The 13,970-nt window shown below is 49.5% G+C and overlaps 1 pseudogene; it reads left to right on the top strand.

Moving 5' to 3' along the window:
- LOC138554397 (zinc finger protein 850-like) overlaps positions 1-13,970 on the top strand; it is a 225,070-nt pseudogene that overhangs the window by 20,440 nt on the left and 190,660 nt on the right.

Raw genomic sequence — 13,970 nt, 5'->3', positions numbered from 1 at the left:
GCGGTGGGCAAGGAGTGCCAGATACTGGTTGAACAGCCAGGGAGAGAGATTAGATCCCTGGGGGACACCACAGGTAGAGAAGAAGATGTCAGAGAGGAAGGACCCCAGTTGAACCTGGGAGGGTCGGTTGGAAAGGAAAGAGGTCAGCCACGCCAGAGCCTGACCAGTGATACCCAGGTTATCACGGAGACGATTGAGCAGGATGGCATGGTTGACAGTGTCAAAGGCAGAAGAGAGATCGAGCAGAATGAGAACACACGGAGTGTTGGAGTCGAGGTTTGAGAGCAGGTCCTCACGGATGTTCAGGAGAGCAGTTTCCATGCTTCTGGCAGCTCTGAAGCCAGATTGATGGTCGTGAAGACTACCAACAGATTCAGCATGGAGGTTGAGCTGGGAGATGGCCAGTTTCTCCAGGAGCTTGCCCAGGAAGGGAGTGATGGAGATTGGGCGATAGTTAGCTGGGCAGGCGGGGTCGGAAGAGGGTTTCTTAAGAAGAGGATGCACAAGGGAGTGCTTAAGGGGGGATGGGAAGACTCCAGAGGCGAAGGAGTGGTTGCAAAAATCAGCCAGGGCAGGAGCCAGGGAGTCGATGTGGTCCTTGATAGTTTTGGAGGAGCAGGGGTAAACCTGTTTAGACGAGACTTTCATAGATCGGACTTGTCTGGAAACCTCGTCAGCAGAAAAAAGGGGAAAGGCAGAGAAGGAGGGAGGAGGGGTGGCTGCAGAAGGGCCAGAGGGAGAGCCAGGAAGAGATGGAGGGAGGTGATAGGAGGAGAGTGTGGACAGGATGTCCTGAGTTTTAGAGACGAAGTGAGAGGCCAGTGCAGTGCAGAGGGCCTGGGAGGGGACAGGAGAGGTAGAGACTGCAGCAGGGTTGGCAAGCTCCTTGCAGATTTTGAAGAGTTCGGCCGAGTTGTTAGATGCCGCAGAGATGCGGGCTTGGATAAGGGCTCTCTTCTTGGTGAGAACGGAGAGACGGTATTGCCTTTGGAGCAGGCGGCAGGCCAGTTTGTCAGAGGATGTACATGAAGCTCGCCATTTCCTCTCTGCCACCCTGCACTTGCGTTTTAGGGTGACGAGATCCGAGTCAAACCAGGAGTTGCATTTGCCTTTAGGCTTCAGGCGGATTCTCATGACAGGGGCAAGGATATCAAGACAATCAGACATAGCAGAGTGGGGTGTGGAGAGGGCTGTGTCAGGGTGGGAGTCAGCCGAAGGGGTAGGGGGGGGCAAGAAGGTGGCAGCGAAAGCCTCAATTGACACGCGCTTCATGGGTCGGATGACCGAGAAGGCGGTTGGCAGAGATGAGGGTGGCTTTGCCTGTGGGGTAGGGAGGGTGAGGTGGGAGGATAGGAGAAAGTGATCACTCCAGGAGAGAGGAGTGGAGAGAGGGACGGAGAGGGGAAGCTCAGAAGAGATCAGAGCATCAAGAGTGTGCCCTGCAGAATGGGTAGGCCCAGACGGGAGAATAGAGAGTGAGAGAGAGTCGCAGAGGTCACGAAAGAGTCCAGAGGGGGGACAGGAGGCATCCAGGTGGATGTTGAAGTCACCAAGGAAGAGGAGTTGAGTGGTTGAGGCCAAGAGTGAGGAGGAGAGGTCAGCCCACTCAGAGAGGAAGGAGGAAATTTGACCAGGTGGCCGATAGATAGTAGCCACTGTAAGGGAATGGCTAGGAGAGAGAGAGAGTCGGCAGACTAGACACTCAAAAGAGAAGTAGATCTGCGTAGGAATGACAGTGGCAGGAATCCACTCAGGGAAGATAAGGGCCACACCCCCCCCTGCACGGTTGGGCCTAGGCACGGAGAGGATCTTGTAACCGTCAGGTAGGAGTGTGTCAAAGCTGGTGACAGAGCTGGCCGTGAACCATGTCTCAGTGAGACCGAGGACATCCAGGTCCAGTTCCTCAAGAAGGTGACAGATATCAGAGGAATGTTTGATTGCAGAGCGAGAGTTAAGAGTGGCAATGTGGAGAAGGTTGCCATCCTTGAAGGACTTCCGGGGAGGGGTACAGATCAGAGGTACGCCCTGCGGAGGTGTAGAAGAAGGAGGTGAGGAAGGAGCAAGAGAGGGGACAGGGAGGGGGGGTAGAGGCAAGGTAGCCGAGGACAGAGAAGGGGGGATAGCAGGAGAGTAGAGGAAGTTGATGAGGCGTGGGAAGCGTCTATCAAAGAGGTGAAGGTTGGCCTGAGGGCCTTGGACCAAGACGGTCCCATTAGCGTAGACATTAAGGATGGCCTTAGAGGAGCGGAAGGGGGCCAAGAGGACATCCCAACGGGTGCCACCATTAATGGGAGAAGAGGAGAAAGGAGAGAGCACAGAGACCATATGAAGGGTCCATAGGTCAGGCGAAGGCACAAAAAAGAGGATGTCAGTAAGAGTTTCCTTGGAGCAGGCATTAGTGTAGGTGTCAGCGATAGGGAGGCCTGGGTTGGAGACCAGGATGTCCTTTTTAAACTTTTTCCTACCGGATTTAGTGAGGAGAGCAGGATAGTCAATAGAGAAGCAGTTAGAGAAGATAGGCGAGATAGAGAGCACCATGGAGTAGGAGGGAGTGGGGGGGAGACAGACAATATGAAAGCACGAGGGCAGTGAGCGGCAAGGCCAAGTTTACCACGCGTATTAGGTACACCCAGTGGAGAGGCCACCTAAGTTTGAGAAACCTGCGAGGGGAGAGAAAACCCTAGTTTACCACATTTTAGAGAACAACAGTAAATGCATATTAGGTACACCCAGTGGAGAGGCCACCTAAGTTTGAGAAACCTGCGAGGGGAGAAAAACCAAATAGCCACAACTGGGGAGGAGAGTGAGGTGAAGGCACCATGCGCATGAGGTGAACAGGTGTAGGTGGTGTGGGCCGGCAGAAGCTGGAGATAGAAGGCGACACTAGCGCCTGGCGTCCCCTGCGGACACCTGCAGACACACAGGGAGCCGCAGTCGTAGGAGCCGCCCCCCAGAGGGGGTGGGATATAAGGCAGGGGGAGAGGAAGGGGAGGGGGGTGTGGGCGGGAAGGGAGGCGGGAAGGGAGAGGGGAAGGAGGACCAGGAAGTGAGGAGGAGGGAGGTGGCAGGGGGCACCACAGACGCGCACGGAGCGCTAACGAGAAAAAGAAAGAAGGAGGCTTAACTGGAGCCCAACGGGGCTAGGGAGGCAGCCTCAGCAGCAGGCCACACGGGGCTACGGCGACCGCTCGAACCCGCTCTGGCTCAACAAAGAAGCGAGCGTGGTGAGCAGTCGTACCGTAGTCCCAGAGCGGCTGCAAGGACAGCCAATCAGAGGGGGGGTGGGCGGGAAGGGAGGCGGGAAGGGAGAGGGGAAGGAGGACCAGGAAGTGAGGAGGAGGGAGGGGGCAGGGGGCACCACAGACGCGCACGGAGCGCTAACGAGAAAAAGAAAGAAGGAGGCTTAACTGGAGCCCAACGGGGCTAGGGAGGCAGCCTCAGCAGCAGGCCACACGGGGCTACGGCGACCGCTCGAACCCGCTCTGGCTCAACAAAGAAGCGAGCGTGGTGAGCGGTCGTACCGTAGTCCCAGAGCGGCTGCAAGGACAGCCAATCAGAGGGGGGGTGGGCGGGAAGGGAGGCGGGAAGGGAGAGGGGAAGGAGGACCAGGAAGTGAGGAGGAGGGAGGGGGCAGGGGGCACCACAGACGCGCACGGAGCGCTAACGAGAAAAAGAAAGAAGGAGGCTTAACTGGAGCCCAACGGGGCTAGGGAGGCAGCCTCAGCAGCAGGCCACACGGGGCTACGGCGACCGCTCGAACCCGCTCTGGCTCAACAAGAAGCGAGCGTGGGGAGCGGTCGTACCGTAGTCCCAGGGCGGCTGCAAGGACAGCCAATCAGAGGGGGGGTGGGCGGGAAGGGAGGCGGGAAGGGAAAGGGGAAGGAGGACCAGGAAGTGAGGAAGAGGGAGGGGGCAGGGGGCACCACAGACGCGCACGGAGCGCTAACGAGAAAAAGAAAGAAGGAGGCTTAACTGGAGCCCAACGGGGCTAGGGAGGCAGCCTCAGCAGCAGGCCACACGGAGCTACGGCGACCGCTCGAACCCGCTCTGGCTCAACAAAGAAGCGAGCATGGTGAGCGGTCGTACCGTAGTCCCAGAGCGGCTGCAAGGACAGCCAATCAGAGGGGGGGTGGGCGGGAAGGGAGGCGGGAAGGGAGAGGGGAAGGAGGACCAGGAAGTGAGGAGGAGGGAGGGGGCAGGGGGCACCACAGACGCGCACGGAGCGCTAACGAGAAAAAGAAAGAAGGAGGCTTAACTGGAGCCCAACGGGGCTAGGGAGGCAGCCTCAGCAGCAGGCCACACGGGGCTACGGCGACCGCTCGAAGCCGCTCTGGCTCAACAAAGAAGCGAGCATGGTGAGCGGTCGTACCGTAGTCCCAGAGCGGCTGCAAGGACAGCTAATCAGAGGGGGGGTGGGCGGGAAGGGAGGCGGGAAGGGAGAGGGGAAGGAGGACCAGGAAGTGAGGAGGAGGGAGGGGGCAGGGGGTACCACAGACGCGCATGGAGCGCTAACGAGAAAAAGAAAGAAGGAGGCTTAACTGGAGCCCAACTGGGCTAGGGAGGCAGCCTCAGCAGCAGGCCACACGGGGCTACGGCGACCGCTCGAACCCGCTCTGGCTCAACAAAGAAGCGAGCATGGTGAGCGGTCGTACCGTAGTCCCAGAGCGGCTGCAAGGACAGCCAATCAGAGGGGGGGTGGGCGGGAAGGGAGGCGGGAAGGGAGAGGGGAAGGAGGACCAGGAAGTGAGGAGGAGGGAGGGGGCAGGGGGCACCACAGACGGGCACGGAGCGCTAACGAGAAAAAGAAAGAAGGAGGCTTAACTGGAGCCCAACGGGGCTAGGGAGGCAGCCTCAGCAGCAGGCCACACGGGGCTACGGCGACCGCTCGAACCCGCTCTGGCTCAACAAAAGGAACACTCTCTTCATAGTACACATTTTAATCACAAATAACTCTGACCTCATCCATGTCACATCGATGACCTCGCTCTCCATGTACTCAGGCCTTTCACACTTCCCCATGCATCTGTCCACTATTTGTTATCTCTTCCAAGAGTCTACTCACGTGTGGCTCACCCAAACTCCTCAACAGGGTTCCAACACTGGCCTGCACTCTCCTCAGAGCCACGCCCCACTTCAAAGAACAGAGAGGACTTCTCTTAAAATGGCTCCTGCAAAACCACTCGGAAGACGTGTTTTTTCGGGACCGGTCTCTGTAGGTGGACACAGCTCCTTCTGGAGAAGCGGCCTGGAAGCCTCTGCAGGTACCAGGGCACTGGGATCACTTCGAAGGTCATCAATTGAAGGCACGCTCACACCAGAGAGAATACAACCCACTAGGGAAGAAAGGCCCAAGTCGATCTTGTAAGGATAATACGTTTTAATCTCACACGCAGATGAGAGCAAAAGCAAAGAACTCTGCTGCTAAGAACGTTCTACTGAAAGGTAGTACAAGCAGAATCTTATAAAGCAACACACCTATATAACTCAATTAAGTAGGGTAAAATACTGCACAGCGGTTGGTGTGTGCCTATACAGAATCTCCCGACCCCATAAGGGATGGCAGGCTCTTGGTTCCAGCTCAGCCCAGACCATCCGTCTTCCATCACGTGGGTGCTACGGTGAGCATCTTCTTCTCACGTTGAAGGTCAGAAAACATATACTCCTGCCATACAACTATTTTATCACTCATACTGTGCACTTGGCAGGTCTTAAAACGAGCACAAAGGAGGTTCTGGGGCACTCTAACATTCACACACACACACATTTCACTCACTCCCATCCGTCTCCAAGCTCTCCACCCTCGTTTTGACCTATAATGTATCCCTCCCAGCACCTCACAACATAAATCATACAATTGTCACTCAATGATGTGCCCTGTCCGTCCTCTTTGAACATTTCAGGACTTGTTAATTTGGGGTCGGTGGTCAACGGGCACTTGGTGCCATGGAATTCAGGGATCTTAAGGTTTAGTCAGTTATGTGGGCTATAACGTTTAGTCGCCTGAGGAAGGGCTGGGTCATGCTGTAGCCAGTGTGAGATAACATGCACACCAGTTGCCAGTCTGTGATCACGGCCTTTTAGGACACATTCCTCCCGAACATCTTTGCGACACTATTAGAACAATGAAGAGGCGTTGTGGTGATTGGGTGTGTGGGCTGTCCTCAGCGGAGCTCGGGCATGGCTGGAGATTTCTCTTGACTTGTGATTTTAGGCCTAGTGCATGCATTTCTGCATCTACTGTATGGCTGTTCCTTCTACCTATAATTACTAATATCTACACAAAATAGCAATGTGCCTTATGCTGTTCTATGTGGATAGACTACATTTGGTTATATTGGAATATGGTCCTGTTAAACTGGGAGGTGTCCGCCCTCCCCCCTGGCCTATCATACTGCTTTGAATGCTCGCCTCACTCTAAAGCGCCTAGGGGTGTGGGACCGGGCTGTCCCCTTCCCAACACAACTGAGTGGCGCTTTAAGTCAAGTGTTGCTGTAGCTTTTCCTGCATGGTGCTTTGCCTCTTTTTTTTCATTAGGCGCACGTTGCAATTGTTTGTGTGTTTGTGCACCCTGACTACTGAGCACGCATTGCCATTTCCTTCTATGCCAGGTTTCCACATCCTGTGGCACAGGACTGGGAGCCGGATGGCCATTCTGACCAGAGCACAGCAACACCAAGCAGGAGCAGCTTGTATTGCCTTGTCCGGAAGCTCAAGATGACCATAACTACAGGCTAGCCAAGGTACGTGCAAATGCTTACATTCACAGCAATTTGGCAATATGACATTTTTATCATATTACAGTGATATCGTAACCGTATTTTTCTTAGTGTACTGACGAACCGTGCTTAATGCCACTTCCTGTTTTGTCAAGGGGTGAAAGGTTGTGTACCATCACTTTCTGTGATTCCACTTGGGGGCGGGGTCAAATGACATCACTTCCTGTGATATTATCACAGGTCAACGTTCATGCGATGTCACTTTAGCTACCCCAGTCATTTCGGTGAAATGACATCCCTTTACACGAAATATAGTAAAGTGCCCACACAAATATATAAATCCTCATAGAAATATGCTATGCAAAATGTTTACAATTGTCTCATTATTCCTGTGCCTTCAATGGAAGACTACAAATACCAATATGCAATTCACCAGAAGGCACTAAATTGCCTGTGTATTTTGAAAATGCACTTCAAGACTTAGGGCCTCATTACGAGTATGGAGGTAGCCATGCCGCTTTTAGCAGCATGGTTACCCCCATACCGGGTCCCGGGTCCGGGTTCCTTGAATGGGGAAATACCGGGCCATTCCGACCTTGGAGGGCCCGGTACATCCCCATCCCCATTGAGCCATGTTAATGATGGGCCCGTTGTTGGCATCCTGGTCTGCTCGCGGGACCCGCTAAGGATGCCTGGTTTTACCAGACGTCCTTAGCGGGTCCAGCGAGCAGACCTCGTAATGAGGCGGTGAATCCATGCCAGACCCCATGCTGGAGAAGGAACACAATACTTACCTGTAACTGTTGTTCTCCAGCATGGGTCTGGCATGGATTCAAATGCGAACCCTCTCGCCTGCCCCTCTGCGGCTCTTCTCTTGGTCCTACTGCCACTTTACGTGCTACTAAATCTGAAGATGGCTGCCAGAGCAGGGGCTTAGGAAGAGGGCAGTCATTGGCTGGGGGCAGTATGACCCAGAGACCAGTGATTGGCTTTTAGGAGAAAGATAGTTCAGAAGTGAAACTGAAACTGATTTTTTTCTTTACCGAGGATTCCCAGCCTGACGACAGGGAATATTCCTGAGCATGTGAATCCATGCCAGACCCATGCTGGAGAACAACAGTTACAGGTAATTAACTTGTTCCTTCTGATGCACTGATCAGGGAAATTTGCATATGCTTTTCCCCTGGCACCTCTTCTCAAGAAAATGGTCTGCAAGCTACACCGGGAGCAAGTAATTGTAATTGGTTATTTATAACATGCTTAATACCCAGAGGTTTCTAAGCGCGGACCCGGGATCGAATTTGTGTTGCTCTGCGTCGTCTTGCTTCCACGGTGAGCGTGTTGCCCCTGAGCTATCCTTTACCGGCCCAAGTAACACTGATCCTAACTCACAACTACAAATTATGTCCCTATGGCCTCCCATGACTACCCTGCACGGACAACTTTTTGACCCAAGATGGGGAATAACACTGCACCCATGCCCTCAGAAGCTGAACTTTTGGCTCCTGAGGGCTTAGTGTTTGGCCACCTTAACCTAGACCAAAGGTGCATGGAGATACTCGAAGCATGCAAGCTTAACACAAGGCACTGCTATTTTAGCAAATGGAAACGCTTTGTGTTATGGTCAGACCACTGTCTTTCAACCCAACAGACTGTTCTCCAACCAATATAGTCAACTACCTGCAACCTACTTGACTCAGGATTAGTCTTTAACTCCCTGAAGGTACACCTAGCGTCTCTCTCCGCTTACACCACTTCTCAGAACCAGATTTCATGGTGGAAGGTGGCCGTAGTTAAGGCTTTCATGGAGGGTGTAAAAAAAACGGTACCCCGATTTTATTTTTTAAAACACTTTTTTATTTCATTTGTTTCTTTTCTTAACATAACCGACACCATTGTGCTTACAACTCTAAACGGTGGTTCTTCTGCTTACATTGAGTTACAGTGAATCGTTCTGGGTTCATTTAAGTTGAGTGTTACATTTACTGATCTTTCTGGTTAGTTCCATCTATTAGTCCATGCATACATTTTGCATCCCCACGTTTCCACATTTCCCACCCCATCCTTGGGCCATTACGCTAAATCTTTTGAACCGCCCAATGCAAAGTAAATTAACCCTTTCCTGGAGGAAAGGTAAAGCACAAAGTCAGAGGTAAGAAGTCTTTCAGGGAGCCAGGCCAGCCAATGTTAATTGAACAAAAGTCAAGGTGAGCTGAAGCACTTCTTGCAGGTAAGTAAAAAAGTCTTGCACAATGTTTTAGAAGTCTTTGTAGAAAACTAGAATCACTGTAGGGACACAAGCTGGTAGGCTTGTGAGGGGCAAATCTGCATGCAACTCTGCAAAAGCAACCAAGACAAGTCTCAACTGAGAACTAGCAAGGCTACACAACAAGAGGTAAATCCCCTTAGATTTACAGTACCTTTAGTTAGAAGAAATTGGTTCCAGCTGGCTTCTGTTGCTCCTAGTAAAGAACCTCATTGATGGAGATTTTAATTAGTTTTCACCCTGCGAGTTCTGAAGCATGCATGTAGAGACTAGGATGTGGGGGGGGGGGGGTTGAGGTACAGCAGGGCATTCTACTTTTTATTGCAATCGCTTATTATAGTACATTGTGGCCAGATAAATGGATCAACATTCTGGGAGCGCAGAAATTGGATTTAAAGGGGACTCGAGAATTAATAAATGCCACACAAGGATATGGTTACGCCAGGATTGTTAATTATTATGTGCCTTGACATCGTAAAAAAGAGTGTTGGTTCTGGAGGGTGGTTAAGCTCACACAGCCTAAGGTGGTGGCTGCACAGACAACACAACTGAGAACAGATGAGGGGGAGCTTGTCTTCTAAGGGTTATTCACTCAGAACATGGAGCACTCCCAGAAAATGATATTGTGTCACCTCAAACTGGTGTTTGTCCCTCATACTGGAACGCTCAAAGGTTCTCGCATATACTGTTGTGATAGCTACCTATACTAGACCCACAATACCTACACTAGACACACAATACCTACACTAGACACACAATAAATGTAGGACTGGCAGACAAACAGGTGGACAGTTGGTGCCTCATGCATTGTGGGGTTACTATGCATACTATTCACACGTACATGCATCTTATTCCAGGATTGCTGCCATATGGGTTGCAAGCGATGCTGGCAATGGAATACTCACCCTTCCAGATCATGGATCTGTGGGATTATGTTGCACGGATTCCCCTGGAGTAGGGTGAGTAGGATCTCCACAGTAGATCAACGGAATCTTGTGTGTAATCACTACATGCATCAATTGGTGGATATTGGCAGTGATGGGGCAACATCCCCATTGGTTACTATGGTTGTGAGGGCACAGGGGCATGCTGAGATTCAACCTAAGGTGCAAGGATCAGAATCCACAAAAAGGGGTCTAGGTCAGGTTAGAGGCGCCTGGTAACAGACCCATTTACACCCACTCCTTAACAGTAAAACAGAGTGTGTACCACCTCCTGAAAACTACACTGTGTATTTTGAACAGGGGAACAGAAGTGCAATCCCTCTGGCCAATTAAATTTAGTACTTGGTAATGGGCATTTATATAAACAATTAGGGGTGATATTGTGAGTTTGTGGAGTCTCTCATACACTTTGTTCTTTTGGTCTCTGAAAACTCCAAACCCAACCCTCATCTCCAGGGTTGACAGAAAACAAATAAGCTTATCTAGGTTTAAAGTCAAAGTTTGAATGTAGTGGCGGCATGGCCTGTGCCATTCTCACCATGGGAAGAGATTGGCGCTTTCCCTTTAAATGACAATTCTGTCCGTGTTTCCTCGATGGTGCTGTTGGTTATATTATTCATATTTGGGCCAATACATAAGTAATCAGTGACTACACAATGGACTGGTCAAGCAGCCGTCCGATTGGTGCCTGCCTTTATCGTATGTGTATGGAAATTGGGACCTTCCATGTGCTAATTTAGTCAATAAATATATTGGTAGAACGTATATGCATGTCCCTGAAAAAAATCTGCATTTAAAAATGTTTGTTTACCCAGCCTGTGAGTAGAGTCTTATTACATGTGCTGCCTGCGATTGTGAACGTGTTGAAACTAATAATGTGCATCTCCTTTTATGTTAATAGGTGATTGATGTCCCAGAATGCAACAACAGTAATTTAGATTCTCTGGACTATCGCAGTGAAAAGCTTCATGTTAGAATATGCAATTTCCAAGCATTTTGAAAGATTGCATGTTTGGGGTCCAGTTGCCTTTCAGAGTATTCAGGAACTGAGATTGTGAAGCCTGTTTATACATGATGCAGTAACCAAGCGTGTTCATTCTGCAAATCCTCAGGGAGAGGAAGATCTAGCACTAAAATGACAAAAAGTTATGTGCAGTAAGAAAAGCATTTCTCATTTGTGTTCTGAATTTGGGAAAAAAGTGAATTGAAAAGGCTCTTCTTAAGTCAAGGCACCTGACAGAATAAACTGGCAAGACACTTTACACATGCACAACATGTGGGCACAATTACCACCTCAAGAACATACTTATTGCCCACATGAGGACAAAGGTGAAAAACCTTATCAGTGCACTAAATTTGGTAAGGGCGTCCACTTGCATGATGCAGTTATCAGCCACCACCAAATGAATAAAGGTGGGAAACCTTATGAGTGCATTGATTGTGGGAAAGGGTTTGCTACAAAGCAAGTGCTTACTGTCCACCACAGAACACATACAGGTGAGAAACCTTATGAGTGCACTGAATGTGGGAAAGGGTTTTCTCGGAAACAATGCCTTATTAACCACCAGAGAACACATACAGGTGAGAAACCTCATGACTGCACTGAATGTGGGAAAAGGTTTGGTACAAAGCAAGTGCTTACTGTCCACCAGAGAACACATACAGGTGAGAAACCTTATGAGTGCATTGATTGTGGGGAAGGGTTTGCTACAAAGGAAGTGCTTACTGTCCACCAGAGAACACATACAGGTGAGAAACCTTATGAGTGCATTGATTGTGGGAAGGGGTTTGCTATAAAGCAAGTGCTTACTGTCCACCAGAGAACACATACAGGTGAGAAACCTTATGAGTGCACAGAATGTGGGAAAGGGTTTGCTCAAAAGGGAGATCTTATTAAACACCAGAGAACACATACAGGTGAGAAACCTTATGAGTGCACTGAATGTAGGAAAGGGTTTGCTGAGAAGGGACATCTTATTTACCACCAGAGAACACATACAGGTGAGAAACCTTATGAGTGCACTGAATGTGGGAAAGGGTTTGCTCAAAAGGGAGCTCTTATTAAACACCAGAGAACACATACAGGTGAGAAACCTTATGAATGCTCTGAATGTGTAAAAGGTTTTGCTCGAAAACAACTCCTTATTTACCACCAGAGAACACATACAGGTGAGAAACCTTATGCGTGCACTGAATGTGGGAAAGGGTTTGCTCAGAAGGGATATCTTATTAGCCACCAGAGAACACATACAGGTGAGAAACCTTATGAGTGCACTGAATGTGGGAAAGGGTTTGCACAAAAGGGATACCTTATTAGCCACCAGAGAACACATACAGGTGAGCAACCTTAGGAGTGCACTGATTGTGGGAAAGGGTTTGCGGCAAAGGGAATTCTTAATAGTCACCAGAGAATACATACAGGTGGGAACCCTTACAAGTTCAGTGAATGTGGGTAAGGATTTGCACAGAAGTAACATCTTATTAGCCACCAGAGAACACAAACAGGTGTGAAACCTTAGTGCATTGAATGTGGGAAAGGGTTTGCTAGAAAGGGACATCTTATTAGCCACCAGAGAACACATACAGGTGAAAAACTGCATAACTGCATTGCGTGTGAGAACTGGTTTAGTCATAAGGCAGGTCATATTTAACATCAGTCCTTACATACAGGTGCGAAACCTCATAAGTGTAGTGAATGTATGAAGAGCTTCTTTTGGGAGAGTGATGGTATTTGCCACCGGAGAACACATACGGGAGAGAAACCTTATTGGTGCACTGAATGTGGAAAATGCTTCAGTCTGAACAGTCACCTTATTTGGCACCAGACAAAACATGCATGCCTGGATCTATTTCAGTTTAGTCAATGTGGCAAATACTCCAGTACACATAATGTTCTTATCTGCCATGAAACAGTATATGTAGGTGGTGACATCTCTTCTGCAATGGGAGGTGCTTCTGAGAGAAGGAGGTGCTTCTACAATGTTACGGAGTTTGGCATGGCTGGTGCCTAATACTGTGAGTGGTTCTCGGTTTCCTTTGGCACACGAATGATGGCTGATTACCATTGTTGAATCACTGCTGTTTGGAATGCCTCCCTTCTGGAATATTCAGAAGGGAGACTGCAACTTCTGCTTTGAGGAAACCATCCCATGGAACACTTTGCCTAAGGACCTCATGCAAATTTATGGGCACCAATATTTTGGAAACGCTTAAAGACTCAGTGGTTGAATCAATAACTATAGACTCTCATAGGATATATGAGGTGTCCCTTGGGACCCTGGCAGCTAGTAAGGGCCCTGACCTTAAGTGGAGGTCTCCCCCATCTCTCGGCTTAGCTAAGGTCTAGCGCCCTCCTCATGCAACAGGGAAGCTCCCATCTACTGAAATGGAACCCAGACGGCATCTTGTCTTTTTCAGTACTGATAGTATGCTCTTGCTACATAGATTCTAAAAGTGGATTTGGAGGGGCTCAGAGTGCATTTCCCTTCCCAACTCCATTGCACAGCTCTATCAACGTACAACCCTTACAACTTACTCCCAGGTTCTGCAACACATCCACGGCAGTTCCTGTTGCATCTCATGCACATATATAGGTATAGAGAAGGTTTTCACAAAACAGAAAGGCTTCCGGGAGAGAGGCATAATATGCATTACATAACCGTGTTACCCATTAGCATTTCACTGAACCAACCTCTTAGAGCCAAGAATAACTAACTTTGTAAAAAGGAAGTATTTATTTACACACATACAAATCCCTTACACCTTCTCTCTAGAATAACACAATATTCCAACTCTCCACGTTCACATAGAATTCAAACACATAGAATTCAAACACATTTGTCTGTCTGGTAAGCATCAAGTCGCATCTTCTGTAATCAAATACATCTACATCATTTCTTTAGTCATGGATATAAAATACATGTCATACATGTCAAACATATAAACCTTGTCCAATTCCACCTGGGGTTTAAATCGCCTTTCCATTGACAAAGACATCCAGCCTTATCCGTTTTGCTTTAGGAAAATCATAGTCCCAATAGAGCT

This window comes from Ambystoma mexicanum, unplaced genomic scaffold, assembly GCF_040938575.1.
Source record: "Ambystoma mexicanum isolate Mex_15411 unplaced genomic scaffold, UKY_AmexF1_1 Mex_scaf16, whole genome shotgun sequence".
Classification (NCBI taxonomy): Eukaryota; Metazoa; Chordata; class Amphibia; order Caudata; family Ambystomatidae; genus Ambystoma; species Ambystoma mexicanum.
The sequence above is the reverse complement of the archived record's forward strand: the minus strand, read 5'-3'. Positions and strand labels throughout refer to the sequence as shown.